The following is a 23,709-nucleotide window of genomic DNA, read 5'->3' as shown; positions in this document are numbered from 1 at the left end:
AGTTGTGGACAGAACCCGGACTTCTCTGACTAATTCCTTCAGGTAACCAAGTTACCTTAGCAAGATGTGAGGTGCATGAGCTTACAGGGACATAGTGTTTCCATCTAATATCTCAGCCTGGTTTCATCTTTGGTCTCAGACTGGGTGACATGCCAAAGTAACCACTAACACAGGTTGATGGTTATGAGCCATTCTATACACCTATACACTCATAAATATTCACTCTGACATACTGAATGAGGCTTTAAGTCCCTTTCTCCAATTGTGTGTCTTTTTAAAGAGGGAACACAGCATCTTCTGGGTTCTGGAGCATGCTCCATTAGCATAGATGTGAAACAAAGAGTAGTTGCAGACTTTGCTTCTGGGGCTCAGGGCTGCTGGGGTGAAGCCCAGAACCAGCTGGGCAGCTGATGCTGCGGCTCACTTATAAAAGTGCCTATGCTCTGCAGGAATGGGAAATTTTACATTTGTTTCTCTCCTCAGATTTTCCTACTGCTGAGCTCAAACAGCAGAAGAGTAATTGTGACTTTGTGCAATATCTAATTCTTTCCACTTAAAAAAAAGCCAGCCAGTTCAAATAATTATACCAGGAAGGAAGATGACACTGGAGTGGAAGAGATGGCAAGGCTACATGAAGGTCCTGTCAGGAACAGACACACGTCTACACACAGACCATGGGCAAAACCAGGGCTTTCACTATGCCCAAGATTAGGGAGCTATGGAGGTGGTTTAAACAATTAATCTTATGTGTTTTACTGGTCCAAACAAACATCTTCAAAGTGACACAGAATAAGTAGCTCATCCACCAAACATTTACTCTAAATTTTTTTCTTATACAACTGCCATAGGAGGCCACGCATTCTTGTACACCCCATATTGGTTTCCCAATCCCTTGAGAAAGTTGTGAGTTCCTTCATCAGATACACTTCAGGCCATGTGTCCTTATTAGAACAAATCAAGATATCACAATATGCTTAAATTTAATTAACTTTTACTCTACCTATTGAATATCTCTTATGTGTGCACACTGGTGATTGAACTTAAAATCTTAGCAACAACAAAAAAATGTATCTTATTATCCTTTACCTTAAATAATATCTGTCAAAAACAGATACTGTGATGTTTATTTATTATACTAGAATTGTGCTATATATCTTGCTTCAATCAAATTTAAAATTGATTGAAATGAACTGGTTTTGCTAAATGTTAGGCAAAACCATTATAATTTTCTAAAAAAAAAATACAACAGTGCTTGAACTCCAGCCTTCTCCTTCCGAAACATGTTACCCTTTATTTTGGAGGTAGTGCTTTAATACAAATTCACAACCAAGCAATGGATACAGAATGGGGTGACTTCCCAAACTGTGCTTGCCTCCTTGATGGAGAGTGGGAACAAAGGTGGATTTTACTGTGGTCCACTGTGACACAAGATCAAGACAATATCCACAAACTATGAGATGGCTCCTGTTCCTTATGAGGGCCAAGAAATTCTTCCCATCACTGAGTTTTCCATGTTATATTTAGATTCTTATGTGGGGAAAAAACAAACAAACAAACAAACAAAAAAAAAAAACCCACAAACCTCAGAACATGACCTGAGCTATGTTGGAATGCTGCTTCTTTCCCAGCTACTTGTCTCTTCCACCCAAGTAGGGAAACAACCAACACTGGCTGCTCCTCTATAGTTTAATTCCTCTGCTCACTTGCTGATCCCAGGTTGGGATATTACAAGGTTCTAAATATTTCACAGCACTTTTTGGAAAGAAAGAGAAGAAACCGCAGTTGTTCTCCTTGAACTGAAACTGGAATTCCAGCTGGGGGAATCTTAAACCAGCATTGTGGCAGAAAGATATGTCCTCCAGCTCATCCCAGGTGCTGAGCACATCTCACACAGACCCCATTTTCTGCTGATGCTGTGGCTCACTTGTAAAAGGAACCAGACTGCAACACTGTGAGCAGTGGTATTTTATACTGATAAACAGTTTTTTAAAAGTGTCATTGTTCTAGGTCCCCAGGGAAGACACAAACATTCCATAAGATACCTCCTCTAGGGGAGTCAGGCACTATGTTTAACCAAGCCTGGGAACAAAGGATTTCCTCTGGCAAGGTTTTCTTTTTTGGGTAGGCAGAGTCAGCACAGGTAATATTATGGTAATAACCTAAATAATCATAAATATATATTGTCATGGCAAAGAAAGACAGCAATGAGAAAACTCATCCTGGTCCCACTACACAGTGGCCAAATTCTCCTTCAAATATTGATAGCAGGGTTGGCCCCAAATTATCCCTAAAATGAACTACACATTCAAAAGACATTTTTGGTAATACTGAATTATATATTCCAAACTTAAAGGTTCCGGTACATTTAAATAAATGAAAAATTTGAAAGAAAAATTTACAGAAAACATTAAAGAAAGCTTTTGATTTCAAACTGAGTTATTGACAAAATAGAAACAAAACAAAACAAAAATTAACACTCAGTTTTAAAGTTCACAGGAAAACTCTCCACAACCCTTCTGAAATCCCTTCCAGTTTTGGCTTTTCAGACCAAATTAATTTGCTAAGGCAAAGTTTTATGTTTAATACCAGAAGGAATGACTAGAGAGCTCAGATTTAGCTCTGTAGCACAAGACATTAATTTTTTTCCATTTACTTGTACCGAGCCCAGTAATTTGAGCTAAACTACATAATTTCATCCCATGAAAAACAAAATTATTAAGTGCCATAGGTAGGGGATAGAAAAGAAAAAGGTGTTACCTTGGGCTTCAACAGTAGAAAGGAATTGATTAGGTAAGAAATGATCCATAGGCCAAGCTATAATAAAGTCTGAAAAAAATCCCAAGGTTCCTTTTAATCTGACTTGTGGAAAATTCAGCTCTGTCCCCAAGTCCCATGATATATTTAATCCTCACTAGCTAGCTAAGATGTACCAGCCAAGAATTTAAAGCAGAGGATTCTCAATACCCCCTCAAAGCATTGGCCTACTCAATCTGACATAGTGTCACCACTTACATTCAATATTGGTGTTTTAAAGGAAGGTGGGGAAAAAAAAAATTTAGCATACATATTCAACTTGTGTTATGATGGAAAATAGTCCTTCCTGAACCTTATGATCAACTAGATACTCTTAAAACATGAGGTTTAAGGACAGAATGGCTACTGACCTGGATCACAGAAACACCTCATCTAGTCTTCTGGTTCAAATGAATATTTAGCAAGGATTTTGGGGGAAAAAATAGTAAAAACTAAAATACATATTAATCCTTGGTTTTGAACCACTGTCCCAGTTCTCACAAATTAATATTTTCTTGAAATCGATACAATACTCACACCATTTTGTTTAATATCCATTGATAGATTTATTCTCCAGGAGTGCATAACATGTATAATTATACATTTGTGCAATATAATTACACACTCTGTCAGGAACATAGATTCTTAGTTTTAAATCTAAACTTCATGTTTTCATGGGGTACACAATAAATTTCGCAATGTGCAAAAAAACCAAAAAGAGACTTGATCCCATTCATAGAATCACATAATCATAGAATCATAAAATGGTTGGGGTTGGAAAGGACCCTAAAGATCATCTAGTTCCAAATCCCCTGCCATGGGCAGGGACACCTTCAGTATTGTATATATCCATATATATTTTATAGGTATATGTACATATATATATATATGAGCACTTAGTTATAGCCACTGATGGCAAGTCATGAAGAGATCCATGAGAACTATTACCTTCATATTGACCAGGAAGTATTAGAAGCCTGTTGAAAGCAATGCTGATCTTACTCTGTTCTGGTTACAACCCATGAAAAGAGTTAATGGGATATTTTCATTTTCATGTTTTTCATTGACAGCAAGGTCAAAGGAATGAGGTAGTCAGGCCCCTGCAAAAGCAGGGCTCAGGCTGTCTCCCAGAAGTCATATTTAAAGCAGATCCTTAAAGAAGGCTATCTAATTTCATTTTAAGAATTGGTAAGGTTCTCTAATATTTACTCTCACTGTGAAGTGATGTTAACTTATCTGATTTCTGCTTTCATCTCACTGAGTTATTTTAAACCTTTTCCAGTGAATTGGAATAAAATCTTTGCATTTTCTCTTAAAGTAGGAACACAGGTCCTGTAATCAAATCTACCCATTCAGCAAATTAAATAGATTAGGAGATCTTTTAGCCTGTTTGGGAAGGATTAATTTTTCATCTTATTTTTCATGCTTCCTACTGCTTGCACATCTGTCTTAAAATAGCAACTTAGATAAAATTCTAGTAAGTATCTTATTAGTGCTATAACATTTTGGACCACATTTCTATTTCTTTCCATTTTATTTTTTATTTACCCTTGGGTGACATCACATTGGCTAGTTACAGTATTGCACTCAGAAAAGCATTTAGTAAAAACTGCTTAGAGCATCATTTGAATCCTTCTCTGAGACTCACATCCGTGTACCCAAACTAGCATATTTCCTTGTAGCTGCAGACCCCAGGGTGTAAAAAGCACTTCCATCTAATCACATTTTTCCTCTCACTGCAGCCATAGATATTGTGTAGCTGTCTTTAGCTTTCTTTAATAGTTTTATATCTTCTGCCAATTTCTTGTCTTTTATTCCATACTGTCTGTACCACTTCTGGTTTACTGCTTTCCATTCCCATTCAGTCAGTTTGGACTAGATCATTGACTTGCTTTGTTTTCAGAACGTAAATGTTTTTTACCATGTTTTCTGAGGTATGACTTTGAGGACACGCAACACTTTTCCTAGATGTGCCAGGAGTTATTTTAATCTTTAACAAACAATGCAATAAAAATAATTATTCATCGATATTACATTCTGCTTGTATAAATATGGCCAGATCATTATAATTGCTACCAAGGAAACTGGGCTCAGTAATTAACCATTTCTGAGTCACAAAGGCAAGTAACAATCCCTTGTTGAATCATGGAATCATGAAGGTTTGAAAAGACCTCTATGATCATCACATCCATACACTAAGCCAGCACCACCATGATAACAACATCCCCAGGTGCCAAATCCACATACCTTTTGAAGACTTTCAGGATGATGATTTTACCAAATCCCTGGGGAGCCTGTTCCAATGCCTGATCACTCTTTCAGGGGAGAATTTTTTCCTAATATCTAATCTAAACCTCCCCTGGTGCACGTTGAGGCCATTTCCTCCTGTCCTGCCACTTGTTATCTGGGAGAAGTGACTGATCCCCACATGGCTATACCCTCCTTTCAGGGAATTTTGGAGAGTGAGAAGGTCTCCTGAGCCTCCTTTTCTCCAGGCTAAACACCACCAGGAATCTCAGTCTTCCTCATAAGACTTGCTGCTCCTCACAAGACAGCAACTTGAGTTCCTGGGAAGCAATCTGAAAACATTTTAAAGCTGTGGCTGCCATCATTTCCTGTAGTATAGACAGAAATAGTTCAGCTAGAATTTATACACAGGCATGTAACAATGCCTTCTAATTTCCACAAAACACTAATGCCAAATTCTGCAGCCTATTCTAACTTCTGGGGAATTGCTATCTGATTGCCAAGTCATCTCAAAATATAGGAAAATCAAGGAAAAAAAAAAAAAACTAATCTAAAGCTGCTAGCTATGGTAGAGAATACAATATATTTTGCCAGACAATGCTGGCGATTGTGCAAAAAGCAATACCATCAGTTCTATTCTGTTAGTGGTTGAGAACTTGCTGCACTGGACCCACAGTGAAGCAGTACCTGGTGTGCAGGTGTGGGCTGCTGCTGTTGTCCCCTGGTAATCAAGGTGTCAGAAGCACAGAGGCTCCCTCATCTGCTCACTGCTGCAGCAGGAGGTGTCACTGACAGCATTTTCACAGCCTATTCATTGGTGTAAGGACAGGCAATAGATAATGGGAGAAGCCAGTATACCCCAAGAAAAGAAGGGAGAGAAAAGAAACAGATTGCCGTCAAGAAAATGATACTTAAGAACCAGAAAGGTTAACATCTAAATTAAAATAGAGAAACGGGACAAAAGAAGTTACAAAAGCAATCTTGCAGACAGAAGTTACTAGAAACATCTGAATAAATAAAATCTAACCAAGCAAAAGAAGGCAAGCACAACTCTGACACCAGAATTACAAAAGGAGAAGGGAGTGGCTTGGAAGTGGATGTTTATTTTACTTTATTTTCTTTTGACATAAGAATAGCAAAAATTGATAACTTGATGTCTATAAATCTAGCTCCCCGCTGCAAGTTGCACTTCCAGGGAAGTCAGTGCCAATACTCCAGTGACTCAGCTCCTTCACTGAAATATTGACAATACTTGATGAAAAGGGTAAAGGGCAAGCAAAAATTCCATGGTAATGCTTCAAATCTGGAATTCTGAACAAAAATGAGGAACGTGAGGTTTTCAAGTCAAACTCAGAAGTCAATTCCTCAGTATCAGAAAGATGCTAAGTACTGGGGGGTTGTAGTCCTTCACAGTTTCCACAGCACTTGCTGCAGTGACATTTGCTGTGTCACAGCTGAAAATGCCGCTCAGCTCAACAGGTACTCCCAGCCCAAGGACACCCTACTCCCTGTGCATTCACTTCTTTCCAGCTTTCACAGAATGAATACTTTTGTAAAGATGGAAATTGTTAATATTCCACTCTATTCTACGCTTTGACATTAAATAACTGCATAAAGAGGGATCTGTTTTCATAGAATCATTGAATGGTTTGAGTTGGAAGGGACCTTAAGGTAATCCCCCTTGTCCTGTCATTATGTGCCCACTCAACCACTCATTCCCACTTGCTCTCTTTTTAGTTACACGCTAAATCCTTGCCAGTGTTCTAATGGAGCTACAGACTGAGCTGGATTTCACCTTTGAAGGAAAGCCCACAGGGCAAATTGGCCTTCTAAGTGACAATGTGAACTTACCAATTTATTTAATGTGATGGCAGTACAGCTCACACTCATCTGTGTTATCATGTTAAACGGAACCTTAACCAGAGCACTGCTGAAACACACGAGACAAAGGGAGCCAAAAGGAGCACAGATCTCACTGCTGGAGTGGCAAATCTTGAAAGATGACTGCAAGGATTGCTGAAGCCTTCCTGAGATACAGCAATGCCCCAATACAGCCTACAAGCTAAGTGAAATTCATAAATTCTTAACATGACTAATTTAGACCTTATAAAGTCCTTACTAACACTGATTGCTATAAATTACAATGCCAAAACCATCAATAACTAGGAAAGAATTATAAAACAATTTGGCTATTATCTGTCAAGCTCTCCAGAAAAGTCATACAGCTTATAACTTGGAAATTCATGAAATATTCGCTCTGAATTTCCCTCCATTCAAACAAGCATGTTGAAACCCCAACACTCGCCCTGGTTGTTGCAGGAGAGTTTTCCTGAACAAAAGCTATTAGTGTATTTGGAAATCTGATTTTAGAGAGAAATCTTTGCCTTTGCAGATTTATTTTCTTTCTCAAGATTTTTCAACACGCTTTTCCAAAATGTACAATATCACTTCCATTCATATGCCTTAGTAATTTTATTGTTTTAGAAATATTTTTGCTCATTAAATTTTGTATAGGCAGTTTAGGAGCTCATCCAGACATTCCAAATGTGTAATAAGTGAGAGTAGACAGAAAAAAAATCAAGACAGAGTTGCTAAGAAGATTAATGTTTTTAAGCTATGCTTTCACCTTCCTTGAGTAATGTACTACTTATAACCATTACATTCCTCCCTCGCAAACCCTTCTTCTCAGAGAGGGCTGACCCTTACCCTGCTCTCCCATCTATTCCTCTTCCACTCCTCTTTCCATCTGCTCTGGCAAACCTGTTAAATCTGCATTAAGAGCTGTGGAAAGAAGAATGTTTGACAAACAGGCTTGACTGCTGCTGACTCTGGTATCATCTGCTGTCATTTGCTTCCGTTGGTGTCAGCTTTAAAGGTCAAAGCAAAGAGTAAGTGTGGCCCCAGAGGGGCAGCAGTTCCAGGGAAGCAGGTTGGCATCTTCCACTGTCTATAGCAGCTGCCTTGCTATAATGGCTTTAAAATGTTCAAAGGCTTTTCTTTCCTCTGCCACTCAGGCTGAAAAACTGGATTCAACCTTTCACACAGTTTGGGTGAATTTTTCTGCATTATCAGTTTTCTTGAACAGGTAAAAGTTCTCTGAAGCTTTAATTACAAATGAGTTTTGAAGCCCAAATTACCTGTCCTTGGGAGAATGAAAGATGCATAAGCAGACACTGTACCAGGCACTGGTACTTAAATACAGAAATAGACTTGTCATTTTTAAAAGATCTGTCAAGAAGGGAAAATTTTTCAATTGAGAACTAGAACTGCCAGTAATTAAAATGGGAAATAAAGACCCACATTTTAAACCAGGCTATCTCAACCTAGGTAATTAACATTAGTTTATCTGATGACATGACTGACAAAGTATTTATACCTAAAGTATTCATGTTAAAGGACTTTGTCACATTATCACACATTACTGGGCACACACATTTGAAAATGAGTCCCTATTTTATCACTATCCCTGTGCACAGACAATGAATGGAGACTGCAAGCTTAATACCATACAACCACATTTCCCTATGACACAATTTATGTAGGGATGACCTTTTCAATATCTTTCCACTTCCTGGACCACAATAGTGTAAAAAGTCAATACATAATGTCAGGAATTTTTCATGTAAGACCTCAATGACTCCAGTTTTTAGTGAAAAAACAGTAAAAATAGAAAATGTTTGTCTTCCCATTTCTGATCCTGATTTTGCATTTGCATTTAAGTTATAATCTTTCCCTGTGATTTTCTATGAAAGCAACAGTAAAACATTTTTTTCCATTTTTCTGACACTTTAGGAGTGTGCTGTTTCTTAGATCATTATTCTTGTTCTCGTTCTATTTCCAGGCTTCTCTTTTGCAGTGCTTGCCATTATTTTTTTTTTTTAATCTAGTTCCTGTCAATTTATTACAAACTTTCTGAGAAGTTGCATTTGGCACAAGACATTTTTTTTACTAAAATTTAAAAGTTTCAAATCTTTCCCATCTGTTTTATATGACAGTAATGAGAGTCTTAAAAAGGGACTCTATTTTTGCAGTGTTCCAAAAATGCCTTCTGTGCTGTATATTGTTTAGCTCTTTGCATAGAGCCATTAATCTCTAAGAGCCAGATGCTGATAGTGGGTTCTTGTGCCCTCAGCTTCCACTAGAGTCAGAAATAGGTGAAGACCTTTCTCTTTCTATAGGCAAAGATCTTTCTCTTTCTGTAGGATGGGATCAGGGCTTGGCAGATGCAGATCCTAATTGGCCCAGTGGGAGAAACATAAATGCACAGATATGTGTAAAGTGTGCTCTGGGGTTTTTTTTAAGATTAACTATGGATTAATCTTATGTTTTTTCTGAAGTAAATAGCAGCTGCTATGTTTTTGCTGAACTTTTGTGGCACTATACTCAGAAGATGCAGTAAAAAGCCCAAAAGCTTACCTTGTTTCAGTATTGATCACTGAAAGCTGTTTTTTCAGTAATATACATATATTCACAGAAAGAATGAAAACGAGAAAATGTATCTCTCAAGTTGGAAGTGTGAAGGTAAAAACAGCATAATGCAGCATTACAAATTTTCAGTTTGTAAACTATAATCTAGACACCTACTGACTTGACTGCTTTTTCTTAGGCCAAATGGACAATATCTGTAAACAGTCTTAACCTGATTTTTTCTTATATCAAGGAAATTTGTCCATATGCTCCAGAGCCAGAAACTGCCCCTACATGCTGGTAACCTGAACAACATGGAAAAAGAACCCATTCAATTTATGTGCCACAGCAAACCAACTCACACACTGGTAAATACACTAGCACAGATTTGGAGTAGTCTTTCCAAAGAAAACAAACCTTTTAAACTGAACTTTCTTTAGTATGGTAGAAGTTTGGCTAAAGATTTATTGCAAGAGGAGCTCTATCTCTTAGATCTTTGTGAATATTTCCTTTCCCTTCTTGTTTGTCCATTGCAATGTTTCTGGCAATCCATTTCTTCCATGATCATGCTTTTAATGAGAGATAATTGAGCTGATACTCAATTATACTAGTCACTTTTTTATAAGATATTATCCCCAAACAGGAATCAAGAGGTTTTAAAATTTTATTTAGATAACATACAGGACTGTGAGTACTGAAGTACAGGGGAATTCCACCTTCTGAGCTACTCTGTGCCTCTAGAAATGACATGGGAATATTTGTCTGGAATTTTCATTTACCCAAAGGAAAAAAAATAATATTGTTAGGGATTTCTTCCTTGCATGTTGATGAGTTAACATTCACTCCTAGAAAAAGAGTGAAGCAAATTAATCAATTTCTACAAATACTGAGAGACAGCTGGAGATAGGCTTGTATCTAACAGAGATAGAGGATCATTCATTATTTTGTGGGATTAGTGACATCATTCCTACTATCCCTACTATATCATATTCCTCCTTGTACAGCAGCAGCAAAATCTGAAAAAAAACCAATTCTTTTGTAAAACCTTGCTGGAAGGAATGAGAAAAGAGGTATGTCCTTGAAAGAAATCTTCCCACTGGACAGCTTCTGCACCTGATGATTATTCAAGAAAACGATCCCAGTTTGATTCCATAGATGTATGCTAAATATTTTTACATCTATATTAACAGACTTGCATTCATAATTACAGACAGAGAATACTACATATGACAATTATTGATAATAAAATTAACCTTAAATTGAGCTCTTTAAAATTTTAATTTCCTCTAGTAATGTTTCACCCCATGTCAATGAATTGGCCTAGCTGTCCTTTAGCATGGTTCAGTTGACAGCACAGACCAAGTCCCATTCCCAGCAGGCAGTTTAGATTCATCCTCACCACTTTAGGCACCAGCAGAGCCTCACAGCATCTTCTTCAGCTTAGAGCTCTGGGTCAAAGAACAACCTTGGGCTGCTGCTTTACTTACAGCTCCTCTCAGCTCCTCTAAAACAAAAGCAGAGACAGAGGCACATCCAGAAGGCAATTTCTCCCCATTACTTGGGCAACTCTTTGAAGTGTGTGTTCTAAGATGTCCTTTTCTTCTCTCTCTGTATCTTCACTATGGTCAGATTTAGACATTTCTTACTTGGAAAGCTAACATGAAGGCAAATTCTACCTTAAACACTAGTGATAGCAAAGCCACACAGGGAATGACATTTAGGCTTTCTTCTCAGTAGATCTGTGGTCTAAAAGCAACTGGGCCAGGTACAGGAGATCATATAACTATTATTTCTTATTTCTTCCACATCACCTCCTCATTCCAGATGAAGTGGAGGCTCTGCTGCACCATGCAGTGTGAGAAATCACAGAACACAGGACCAGATCTAAACAACACTACAGATGGGAAAGTAAAGCCTCAGTCTCAGGATACACATTAGCCAGCATGGGCTCAGAGCTAGATACTCAAACATAAGGAACAGCCAGGAGCAGGCAGCTCTTTCAGACTTCAGGATGTTTGATGCTCACTGAAATGATCCCTGCAAACTGGTACTCACCTTTTGCCACTCCAGGCCAGGAAAAAGTTCTGCAATGAATTTAAATAAACTGGTCCTTGCAGGCAGGGAAAAATGCAGCTGATTTTTGCCTTTCCCACTATATTTTCCTTTTTCTTTTCTTCCTTCTCCATTCAGTAAGAACGGAAGTGGACAGTCAGAGGACAAGTTCACCAGGGCAGAAAGAAGCACAAGAGACAACAGAATGTGTCAGTGAAACTGATCTGTGCCATTCCATTGCTGTACCAGGCAAGTTCACTAATTCACAAAGATCCATGGACTCTCTGGACAGAAGGGAATTTGTAGAGAGAGTTGTCTGGCAGTGGTCCAAGGGGAGAAAATCGAGGAACAGCCAAGCCCAGAGGGGATCCTGTCCTCTATTAGCTCAGGGTTTATTTACTTTGTAAATAAGCCAAAGTCCTTGAACGGGGAGAACCAGGCATTTGCTAACTGGAAATTGTGTTCTTAGAGGGAGTTCTGGCACTACTAGTGATGTGTCAGATCAGGTGCTGTCCTGCTGAGATGAAGTGGGACAGGACAGCAGGGAAAAGGAACCAATTGAAAAATGCAGTAGAAAACTTTGGCTTTTAAAGAGACTAAACTTCCACTATGTTATAGTGTTTTCAAAACAAATCTAAAATAAAGACTATTTTTTATGCTGAACTCTTTCAATTTATGAAGACAACAGTAATGTCAAAGTGGGAAATAGCAAATACAGATTAAAATGGAGTACAACTTAGGTTTCCATGCCACTCATGGATGAAGCCTGACCAGTTCATGTTTCATTTTCTCACTCAAAATAGCACTATTTTGGTTTTTTGCTGCTCCACATCACCAGTTTTCCCGTTGTCAAGAAGGAGCAGAGCTGCTGGAAAGTTCAGTGTCTTTAATTCATCCTCCACTAGATGGCAACTGCTGAGCTTTCCCACAGCACTGCAGAAACCTGTAAAGCAGCAACCGAATAATCCTCTCCAGGCAGACTGCTCGAGTACACCTTCATGACATTCTTTATTTGCAGCTACCTAAAATATTAGCTGCTAAACAGTTCAGCTCGTGACAGTATTTGCACAAGACACATATATTAAGATGGAATATGCAGTTTGAAGGTAGGAAAAGCAGGAATTCACTCATCAGGTAAGTGGGGCCATGGCTTCCTTACAGGTGCAGCTCTCCTGCCACGAGCAAGGCATCTTCAAGTAGATCAGGTTGCTCAGAGCCCTGTTTCCAATGTTTGATCGCCCTCATTGTAAATACTTTTTTCCTTATATCTAGTCTGAACCCACCCTCTTTTAGTTTAAAACCATTACCCCTGTCCTATTGCTATATTTCCTGTACAAAAGTCTGTCATCACCTATTTTGTAAGCTCCCTTTAAATATTGAAAGGCTGCAATAAAGGTCCCTTCCAACCCAAACAGTTCCATGATTCTGTGATTCTAAGCTTTTCAGCTTTGGATCATAGGACGGGCTAGGGACTATAAACAATAATTACCAGAAGTCTCTTATTTCATTTCCTTTGGTTTATTTTGTAGAGGTAATAAATACTGAGCAGTTATTCCTTTTTGTACAACACAAAAACCAGCATATCACAATAAAATTGACAGCCTTTAAACAGAAAAACTTGACTCTTAATAAAGCACTTTTGCTCAAAATTGTTCACTGAATTTAAGTGGGATTTGTGTGTAGGTCACATTCAAAGCCTTTCTGAAATTTGTAATTAAGAAAAATAATTAGAATCCATGCAATAGTCATAAAAAACCTACTTGGAAAAGTACATCCTGACTGAGACCTCACCTCACATGCTCAATCTCTCCCTGAAAGATATTTGCCAGACAACAGAACCTGCTTCTACTTTTGGTTACATGAATATTATCTGAAATAACTCTGCTGAAAAGATTTGACTCATGCTGATACAAATTGTATTGTAATCAAGTACAGTATTTTCAGACAAATAATAACACTTTTCATGGTCTATAATTTTTCCTTTTTTCTGTGGAGTTTTAACTCACAAGCAAGCACAGAAAGAGATTTTTACTGATGAATTGACAGGGTTTAGCAGGGGTTTTTCCTGTAGTTTTTTATATTATTGAATCTATTATCTAGAACTTGCCTTACTGTTACAGATTGTATGCTGAAAAGCTTTCTCAGAATTAGATTTTGAACCAAAGTTGGTGATATTTTTCTAAAAGATGTAAACTCCATACTAGAGATGATAATGGCCTTATTAGTTAACGGTCAGTTATTTTCTGGCAAACTGTCCTCAAAAGGTCTGGTAGGGCAAGAAGCAGCTCCTTTAGCTGCTCTTTGAGATTTCCTTCTGGATGCTCACCCTATCATTGAACGAGGAAAAAATATTTCATCTTCACATACACTTTTTTCATGGGATAGGCAGAAACGGTGAGGTCTCATCTCTTCCCATATGCCAGTTTTACCTGCCTGCCTGTTCCTGTCTCTGAGTCTCTGTGTCAGTCAACTGGGCCACCCACAACTTCTTTCCATCCCCCTCAATGTCAGCCCTTAATCTTCTCACCACTGCCGTCCATGTCTCCTTAGAGACTGTGGGTAGATGGCTTTCATGAACCCCTTAAAGAGCACTGAGAAAGCTGCAGTGGTGGAGAGTCTACCCTGCCTGTAAAAAAACATTTTTTACTTTATATTTTTTAATTATTGATCTCTTAGAAATTAGCTGAAGTTTTCTTGTGTCATACGATGACTTGGCCATTCAGTGTAATTGAGATTGATGGCATTGGTGCAATTTTGCAGGTTTTAAAGCCTCCGTTATGCTGTGGAACTCTTCATCCTGTGCCCTTAAATACTTTTAGTTTGCAAAAACAAAGAAGAAAAAAAGTCTAATGCTTGCAACACCGGTTTTAGGAGTCTAACTGTTCTTCCTTGAACTTTAGTTCTTAAGAACTATTTTTCTTATAATGGAATTAAAAACACATCGTCAAAGCAGCATCTGCTGGCAATGATGGTGTTTCAATTCCCAGGACAAGAAGCTTAGGGAAATGTATGGTTAGGATTAGTCAAAATGTTTATCTGTGACAACAGAGTTAGAACTCACTGGATTGTAACCGTCCACTAGACCAGGTCGCTCAGAGCCACTTCCAACCTGGCCTTGAACACTTCCAGAGATGGAGCACCCACAATTTCTCTGGCAACCTGTGCCGGTGCCTAACCACCCTCACACTAAAGAATTTTTTCCTCATATTTAATCTAAATGTACTCTCAGTTTGTATCTGTTCCCCCTTATCCTGTCACTACATGCTCTTGTAAAAAGTCTCTCTATCTTTCTTGAAGGCTTCCTTGAGGTACTGCCAGGGAAATTGTAACCCATGGGAAGAAGGGCAATCAGCAGTGGTGGAATGCAGTTTTATCTGTCCTGCATTTCCACACTGGATGTACCATGAAGTACAAGCAGCCAGTGCACACCTCTGGACTGCTTTAGGAAAGGAAGTGTATGAGGATTTTGTAATGATCACATGAGGACGTTTTACACGTTCTTTGCACTTAGAAGTGGCATAGACCGTCTCCATGGAAAGAAATCAAAGCCAAAAATGCCTGCTCAACCAGAAAACTTCACCTAAACAAAACAGGCAAAAGTGAGACAAATCATAAAGTAATAGGACTGGACCAAATCTCAGAATATTTTCAAAAGCAACCAGAATTTCTCAAAGCCATATTAACACCACAAGCAGCTCATAGCAGAGATTAACAACCTGCCTCAAGCCATAGAGAATAGAAAACATGAAAAGAGCAATAAAGCCTTACAGCACCATCAAACAAGGAATTCTGGAGGTTTAGTGAATAAAAAGGCACAGGCGACTGAGGCAACTGCCAATGAAACCTCATTTAAATAATTTTGGACTGTGAGATGTTACACTCTTGGATAGTTTTTCAAAGGTTTCCTAATTTGAGCTGACATTTCTTGCATCTCCAATAGCATTTACATGACTAATAACTTGGCCAAAGCAAGAAGTTTTCAGCCTATGAATCATAAAATGAATATAGTTGAAAAGGGAAGATAAACAGCCAAATTGAGACAGCTCTGGAAACATAAGCTTCTTTAACCAAATGGATGTACAATTTTAAGTAATAATTTTAAAAAAGAAAGAAAGCTATTTGTATTTGTTTACACAGGCTCCATCTATTATCCAGTGACTACTCAGCTGAGTATAACCCAACTAGTACTACTACAATCCACTTTTTTCCCCCAGGTTGTCTTTAGACTCCTAGCAAAATTTTGAAAAAAACACTGAAGCAGCTTAGGAACTCAGGACCAATTTTAAAAAACTACAGTCATGTCTAAATGGCAGATTGAACTTTAGGCACAGCAGGCTGGAAACTGAAAGGAAGCTGACAGCATGAAACACAGTGAGTTAATTTCCCTCACCAGCAAAGAGGCATGAGAGGGCCGCATCCCACTGACTTGTCAATTTCTAGGATTGTTGGTTAATTTTATTTTTCCCTTTCACTTCCATCTCCCCTAACTGTGAGTATCAAGAAAACATGACCCCCCCAAAAAAAAAAAATCATGGAAAAGATCAGTAACTCCGCCAAATGGCAAATGAGTAGGAAAACTTGAATACACCAATGCACTCCATATACTATTGAAGAAGTTAATCATAGGATGGTTTGGATTGGAAGGGAACTTAAAGATCATTTCATTCCAGACCTCTCTGCCAACGGCAGGGACGCCTTCCACTAGAGCAGGTCACTCAAAACCCCATTCAGCCTGGCCTTGAACATTTCCAGGGATGGGGCAGCAACCTGGGGAACCTGTTCCAGTGCCTCACCACCCTCATAGGTAAGAATTTCTTCCTACTATCTAATCTAAATCTACTATCCTTCATCTTAAAGCCATTACCCCATAGCAAATCACTCCCTGTCCTTGATAAAAGTTCATCTCCAGATCTCTTGTAGTCTGTTTGGGCACTGAAAGGTGCTCTAAGATCTCCCACAGCTTTGCCTTCTCCAGGCTGAACAGAACAGTTTCAACTCTCTCAGCCTGTCTTCATAGCAGAGGTGCTCCAGCCCTGTAAAGGAAATGTCATGTCCCTCAACCTGCTGGTCACACTTCTTTGGATTGCTGCCAAGAAATACTACACATCAGTGGCACACCCAGATGGATAACTTGACTGTCATTTCCAGAAACCCTGCAGCTGGGTTTTATTATCTCACATTTGTACACAGAGATAGATGAGAGTTTAAGGACAAATTATAGGTCAAGCTTTGCCCCAGTAAAATATAAAGATGTCTAGAAAAATGGGAATATTTTGTTTTAAGAGACTACATAATAAAGGTTGTTGGTGTTTGTGATGAAAAGAATGTATTTTAATTGTCAAACTACAGTCTGAAACAACACTAAATAGGTTTGATATGTTTCACTTCACATAAACAATTTTATTCTGCTTAAATCATCATTTACTTAGTTTTCATTGGCCAGCAAAATTGAAAAGCCAATTATTCACACTGTTCTACATGAAAAATTGGGTTCTCAATTGGAACAAAAGAAAGAGGGTGGGTAATAATCATTCAATACATTGAAATAAGACCTTTTAAATGCCTTGGAAAAATGTATTATATAAGTCATTACCCAAGTTTTCATTTCAATCACTGAAATATTAATTTTGTTTGTTTTCAATACACCAACCTTATCTAATGGTATTTGAATATATTAAATATTTCTCTTTTACTTGTTGATGTTTCCAAAATAAATGGAGATTAAAGTAGGGGAGACACAATATCTGCAGTAAGGATCAAACAAGTTTCACTTCTAGGAAACCTAAGCAAATATTGAAAGGATGCCAATTACATCTACAGAAGAAAGGACCAGGTGAAATAAACTGCAATGGTTTATAATGAAGGAATTATTCCATAGTGGTCTGCTATTGCCACAGCATCACATTCCTAGAAATGTGTCATTGATTTCTTCAAGATCACTTGCAGTTGCTAAGGCCCCTCCCTTCTGCATTTGGAATAGTCTTCAACTTTTAACACTTGACTTTGGTATGAAAAGAAAAATGCAGAGCAGATTTAGTAAGTATTTATCATGCACTAATTTTACAAAAAATGGAACCCAAAGACTTGAAATCTTACTCACAGAATCATACATTAGTCTGAGTTGGAAGTGATCTTTAAAGATCATCTAGTCCAACCCTTCAGCTACTAGCTAGTCCAACTACTTCAGCTAGGTATTTAGTGCTGTTTTTTCCCTTCATTTCCCTCTCCCAATGTCTGGGGGGTTTTTGTCTTTTTTACCTAGAAAAAACTGTGTCATCTGAAAGAGTTTTGGGCTTTACATCTTCACAGGCAATGAACTCGTTGCCTTAATGATGAGCTCCGGACTCTGGCCTCCTGTAGAATATCATACCAAATTAGAATAGAATGGTACAACAATAGAATTGTTAGGGTTGAAAAAGACTTCTAAGATCAAATTTAAGCTGCAGAGATTGGGCTAATATTCAATATCTTCCTTAGAGGTGACCTTAAAAAGTGTGAGAACCTCCTCTGAGCAAAGCGCTGACACTGGAAGCTTCAAAGAGAACACAGGGTTGGTGTCAGGCCATAAACTTTATGGTCTTGCAGAAGAGACACAAATGAGAGGGGAGAGGTCCCCCTTTCTTCACTGAGCTGCATCCCTGCTCCCATGTAATGAGAAAAGTCTAAAGAACAGAAGACAGGGAGGAAATTACTCAAGAAGAAAAAAAAAGAGCAAACAGCGATATTAAATAATAATTTGTGCTGCCTTAAGGGAAGTAGGAAACCAGACTTACACACCTAACTCTGTCATTTCATAAATGCATAGTGTGACACTGTGTACAAAGGAGCCTCAGTCTAGCTTGTGTCACAGGAGCTCCATTGCTGCTCATCAATAAACTTCTGGGTTACACTGCTGGAATAAACTGTCCAGGGCTTTTCTGTACAGCCTCTGACAAGAACAAGTGGCCTTTCTAAAGGATAACAAATTCCACTTTAGTATAGATCCAGGATGTTGACAGAGAATTTTTATGAGCATATTGTTTTGCTCCTTTCCAAATTTTTTACTGCTGCTGTGCACTTTTTCAATGTTCTTTACATTTACTTCTGTCTTCTTCTCTCACTTTCCATCTTCCAGTCCTCCCTTATCAATTTCTTTGTACTTCCAGCACTTTAACTGCCGTGTGTATCGACAGGATTTCCTGAAGTTGTGCTCTCTCCAGCATATTTCTGTAGTCTAGTTTCAGTATTTCCATAATGGAACAGATTTCTTTTTCCCCAGGGGACTAAACCCACGTTTTCATGTAGCCCTGTCATCTCAGAGTTAGGCTGAAGGTATCTCTAACATTTGATCTTAGTAAACTCACATGATTTTCATGTCAATTTACCTTGCAATGTGAGGATTACAGTGGATAATCTAAAAAAGTAATTTCTGCTCACATCTAATGCAAAGATGAGGGGCAATGTGCCAGGCCTTGGTAGAAGGGTGTTGAAGTAAACCTGCCTGGGTATTGAGTTTAGTCCCTTTGTTAATTACACCTGGAAGTGTCATTTAAGACACATAAATAAAATTAATCTTTGGGAGCAGCTATAAATATTCATAGTAAGAGATATAATACAAAGAGGCCTGAAGAAACTAGAAATAATATTATAGTCTGATTGGAAAAAGGAAGAAATTAATGCAACAGAGGGAAGACTCTGAAGCCTTGGCTTACTTTTTAATAAGCATTTTAATAAGCTTGTGATAATGAAATAAACTGGATCTGAGTATTTTCTGTGCAACAATGACAGTTCAAACTTACTAATTTTGCATATGTTAGTCTATGCAACCATCAAAAGCCCTAAAGGGCAACTGGAAGTTCTTCCAGCTATTTGCAGACAATCCTTTAAGAAGCCTTTGCTAAATCTCACTTTCAGTTCACTCTGATTAAAAAATCAAAAAGCAGATTAAAGGAAAACCAGATTTTTTTTTTCAGTCTGCAACCTGTTTGTTAATTACCGAGTGCTGCAGCTGTGGTCTGATTGTGGCCAGCCTGCTGTACCCACCTGCTCCTCCCACTCACTCTGCAGAGCAGCTCTTGCTCTGCACCTTTTGGCAGCAGCATCACTGCAATGGCAGTGGGTGATCCCCACCTCTGCTGCACACCCCCACGTTCAATTCATATCTCTTACCATTACACACACATGCAATATTACTACAAAGCTCAGCACAGCACTGTACAGAGATTAATGCTGCACCCCACCTAGGCGGGTAAATATTGTTTCTCAGCATGTGTACTGCTCTTTGCTGTGTATAAAGCATTCAGCTCTTCCTACAGACCACAACGTCTGACCACAGCTGATGGTGTAAAATGAAGCAGAGGGAGAGACACTGGACTGAAATAGAAGTAACCCCATTGTCTCACTCATAGAAAAGGAAAAATACCTGTCACAATATTTAAATTTGCATAAGAAAATTTTCTTTTGTATGTAGATTCCTCATTTGTACTTGAAAATAGACAATCTAGATCACAAGCCAGTGAAGTAACCTATATGCATACATTAGCTTATACATATCTCTTACAAAATATCTCCCAATATTTTAGGAGGAACAAAAAGTATCTCCTCTCACATATTTACATCCACCTGCTATCATTTTTATCTAGTAGCCATCAAAGTCAATAGTCTATATGTGAGCTCAGATGCATAAATTTCACATGTTCATCACTAAACTAACTTCAAAATTCTACAGTGCTCAAATAAATGTCTAAGGCTTGGTCTCACATATATCCAAGACCCTCTTCCCACATATCAGGCAGCACCAATAGGACTAGGAATATGAAGTCATGTAAACACCTCACTTAGTGCAGAGACTGCAAAGAGACTTCTCAGCCAAAACCTGTCAGCAAAGTTTGGCTAAATTCTGCATGGAATATTTTTGCAAGTTAAAATTCCACCTCTGTATTACAATCCCATTCTCAGATAGTATTTCCAGTTTCTATTTCAATTCCAGATCTGCTATAGATTTAGAATACAGGTCAATGTCTTCAACACAGTTTAAGCAATATGACATGGCAATATAAAATTTTGCAAATTCATAGTAACATTTCCATTTACTCTTTTTATAAGTCACACAGAAAGGAAATTAAAACAAGATAACTCAATTTGGTTAAAATGTATCTGCTGATTCTCTGTGAATTCTGAACATTCATTTCTTCCTAATTTGGTCCTACCACAACTTTATTTTATGCTTGCTATTTCAGCAAATGCAATATATTAGCATGGACAATCAATAGCAGAGAAGGCTGTTTTACATAAAACCTTCAGCAATGGATTGAAGACTTTTCCAGCCATGCCTCTTTTATCAAAACTGATGTCTTTATTGGCACTCAGGAGGAGTGCTGCAGTAGCAGCTCACTCAAGCTACTGCAATACTTGCTCTATCCCTCAGCCACGGATCCTGACCTGAGAGGTGAGAAAACCTCAGCTGCTCTTGAAGAACCTGCCCTATTGGTGGCAGGTTATCTTAAGTCAGGGCTACAACCATCTAGGTATACACCCTAAGCTGCTTGCTTGAACCTCTCCACTCTATTCTCATCAGGGCAAGAATCTCCATTTTCTCACTCTGCTATAGTCAGAATAGAATATGTATGGGACATACAAGGATCATCCAGTCCAACTGCATGACCAGTTCAGGCCTTACTATCAGTTAAAGCAAGTTCTTAAGGGCAATGTCCAAATGCCTCTTAAGCACTGGCAAGGCTTAGGGCAATCATCACCTCCCAAGGGAGACTGTTCTGGTGTTTGAACACCTTCTCAGTAAGGAAATGCTTCTTAAGGCCAGTCCGAACCTCCCCACTGCAGCCTTGAACCATTCCCACATTCAGTCCTATCACTGAATACCACAGGGAAGAGAGATCAGCGCCTCCCCCTCCTCTTCCCCCCTCAGGAATCAGCAGATAGCAATGAGGTCACCCTGAACCCCCTTTTCTCCAAAACAGGCAAACTCAGAGTCCTCAGCCACTTCTCGCAGGACATGCCTTCTAGCCTTGTCACCAGCTCTGCTGCCCTTCTCTGGACGCATTCACATCCTTCTTAAATTGTGGGGCCCAGAACTGGTCACAGTGCTCCTGGTAAGGACTTTACCAATGCTGAAGCATAAGCTAGGCCCTCTCCTCCCAGTTAGCCCATTATTATGTAGTTAATTGTGTGCAAACACAGGGCAACACAGAGGCAGCCCTGTTTGCATACCCCTGGGTCAAAGATGAACACAATCACTGTAAGCCAGTGTCTTTGAGATGTGTTGCAGTATCATGCTCAGAGCTACAGGACACGTGGAAATTTCTTTCCATTCATTAAAGCACCATATGTGCTCTAGCGCTTTCGGTTCTTGGAGAGTTATTTCTACATTTATTGGAAAAGAGAGAAAGGTCTCCGAGAGATTATTGTGTTTCTGGCATGTTTCTAACATGGGAATGAGGCACACATCTCATACTCACAGTATGGATAAAATTTCCATTGTGAACTTTCATGCCATGTTTTGGAAATAGCTGTGCAGAATTACCACTAGTGATATTTAAAATAACTAATGTGATTTTAATTTCACTAAATGTTACACACAGAGCAGAGTTTTTCAAGCATTGCTGTCATGAGATCCTTTGCAACTTAAGCCAGAGTTCTAATTATCTATGGTATAGTTGTTCAATACTCGCCCTTCTGCAGGTTTTCCAGAATTTCCCCTCTCAGCTGCAGTTGCTAATTCAGAATGACAATGATTTATTAGTTTCAACTTAGAAGACATTTTTCACAACTGAATCATAATTCTGTTTTTTAAAAGCCTGTGTATTTATTTCACTGTTGTTTAAGTCTGGAAAAAATATATTCTTTTCAAAAAGTTGATGCACAGATACAGATAATGGGAAAAGGTATCCAAGTAAGACAATGTTTAAGCACCCATTCTTTAGGAAGAATCAGAACTGGAATATCTCAATTCAGTTTTGCCCAGAACAAAGAAAACAAAGAAGAAACTGAAGCGATGCCCATAGAAACACCATACAATGTTCTTTGAATATCTTTTCTTTCCAAACTATGTAGTTTCTTTGCCACACCACTGATTTCTGCACAATGCCAAAATTAAGGATGCCTATGGTGACTTCCTTTTGTATCACCTTGTAAAATATATAGGCTGGTTTATAACATCGCCACATCACCCTGACAGCTCTGTTTGATTTTGCACAGAGCATTTGTCATTTAGATTTGCTCTCTATTGCCAACAGTAGGACCAGGAGCCAGTGTGCTGCATGGTTAAATTTTTAATGAACTAATTGGGAATTTACCCTGGGATAAAGGAAATTCTGTCCAAGAATTTGCATATTCAGTTCCTGGTAGTCCCAGACCAAATTCCCTTGAATATGTAATTTAATATGCAATTCTTGTGCACAGCTCTATGCAAATACCATATGTGACTAGTTGCCACAGCCTTCACCCAAAGCATCCACTAACAGTGGCAACACGGGCATCAGATGTTGCATAAGCAACCTGACAAGGGCTGAATTTTAAAATTTGTACATACCACAATTTAAAAGCCAAATTCCTGCATTTTTGAAGCTCTGGGGAAAAAAATAAAATTAAATAAGTATTTTAAACCCACAGCATCTGGGTTTGGATGTTTTGGACCAAATGTTTGAGCCTCAGTTCCAAGAATTAAATACCTCAATTCAAATTTAAATAACTAAATAAATGGCCTAGTTACAAGTGTTGAGCACTGAGTGAACCTCTCCAGTTTACTCCAAGGGTTGAGGCACTCTGCAGACCCATAAGGATGGAAACAGAATGCCCTGACAGTTCATCCTGAAGCACCCAGACACAGAGCATCTTTAAAAACTGAATTTTTATTTATCTCTGAGTGTATCTGTGATACAAGACTGAATGTGAATAGGCAGTGTCCAAAAATGACACCTTTTGAGGCAAAGCCAGGAGGATTCCTCATTGTCCCAGGGCACCTCTGAGGTGTTCCAGGGCACCTCAGCAGTGTGAATGCTGAAGTGCTCTGGACTGAATCTGGCACTGGGAATTGCTGGGGTTTCGGTGTACCTATGAGATGCTCCTGGTGCTCAGCTCAGAGATCACTGCTTCACTTGTCTCCAGCACCATCCTTGGGTAAGCAGAGATGACAGCTTATCCCAGTGCTCATCAGTGCACCAGGGTTGTCTGGGGGTGTTGGGGAGGCAAACTGTGTCATTGCTTCCCCTAGGG

The 23,709-nt window shown here is 38.8% G+C and overlaps 1 protein-coding gene and 1 long non-coding RNA gene across 32 annotated transcripts in view; both read right to left on the bottom strand.

The window, feature by feature from the left end:
• DLG2 (discs large MAGUK scaffold protein 2) overlaps window positions 1-23,709 on the bottom strand; it is a 988,777-nt gene that overhangs the window by 637,564 nt on the left and 327,504 nt on the right. The gene's annotated exons all lie outside the window — the stretch shown is intronic.
• The window catches only part of LOC140685286 (uncharacterized), a 40,199-nt gene continuing 30,659 nt past the window's right edge, over window positions 14,170-23,709 (bottom strand). The window contains exon 2 of the long non-coding RNA XR_012058667.1: window positions 14,170-23,709. This exon is cut by the window's right edge and continues 22,601 nt beyond it. This is a non-coding gene — a long non-coding RNA (uncharacterized lncRNA).

The sequence above is a fragment of the Taeniopygia guttata genome, chromosome 1 (genome assembly GCF_048771995.1).
Source record: "Taeniopygia guttata chromosome 1, bTaeGut7.mat, whole genome shotgun sequence".
Taxonomy (NCBI): Eukaryota; Metazoa; Chordata; class Aves; order Passeriformes; family Estrildidae; genus Taeniopygia; species Taeniopygia guttata.
Note: the sequence above shows the minus strand (reverse complement) of the source record. Positions and strands in the feature narration are given on the sequence as shown.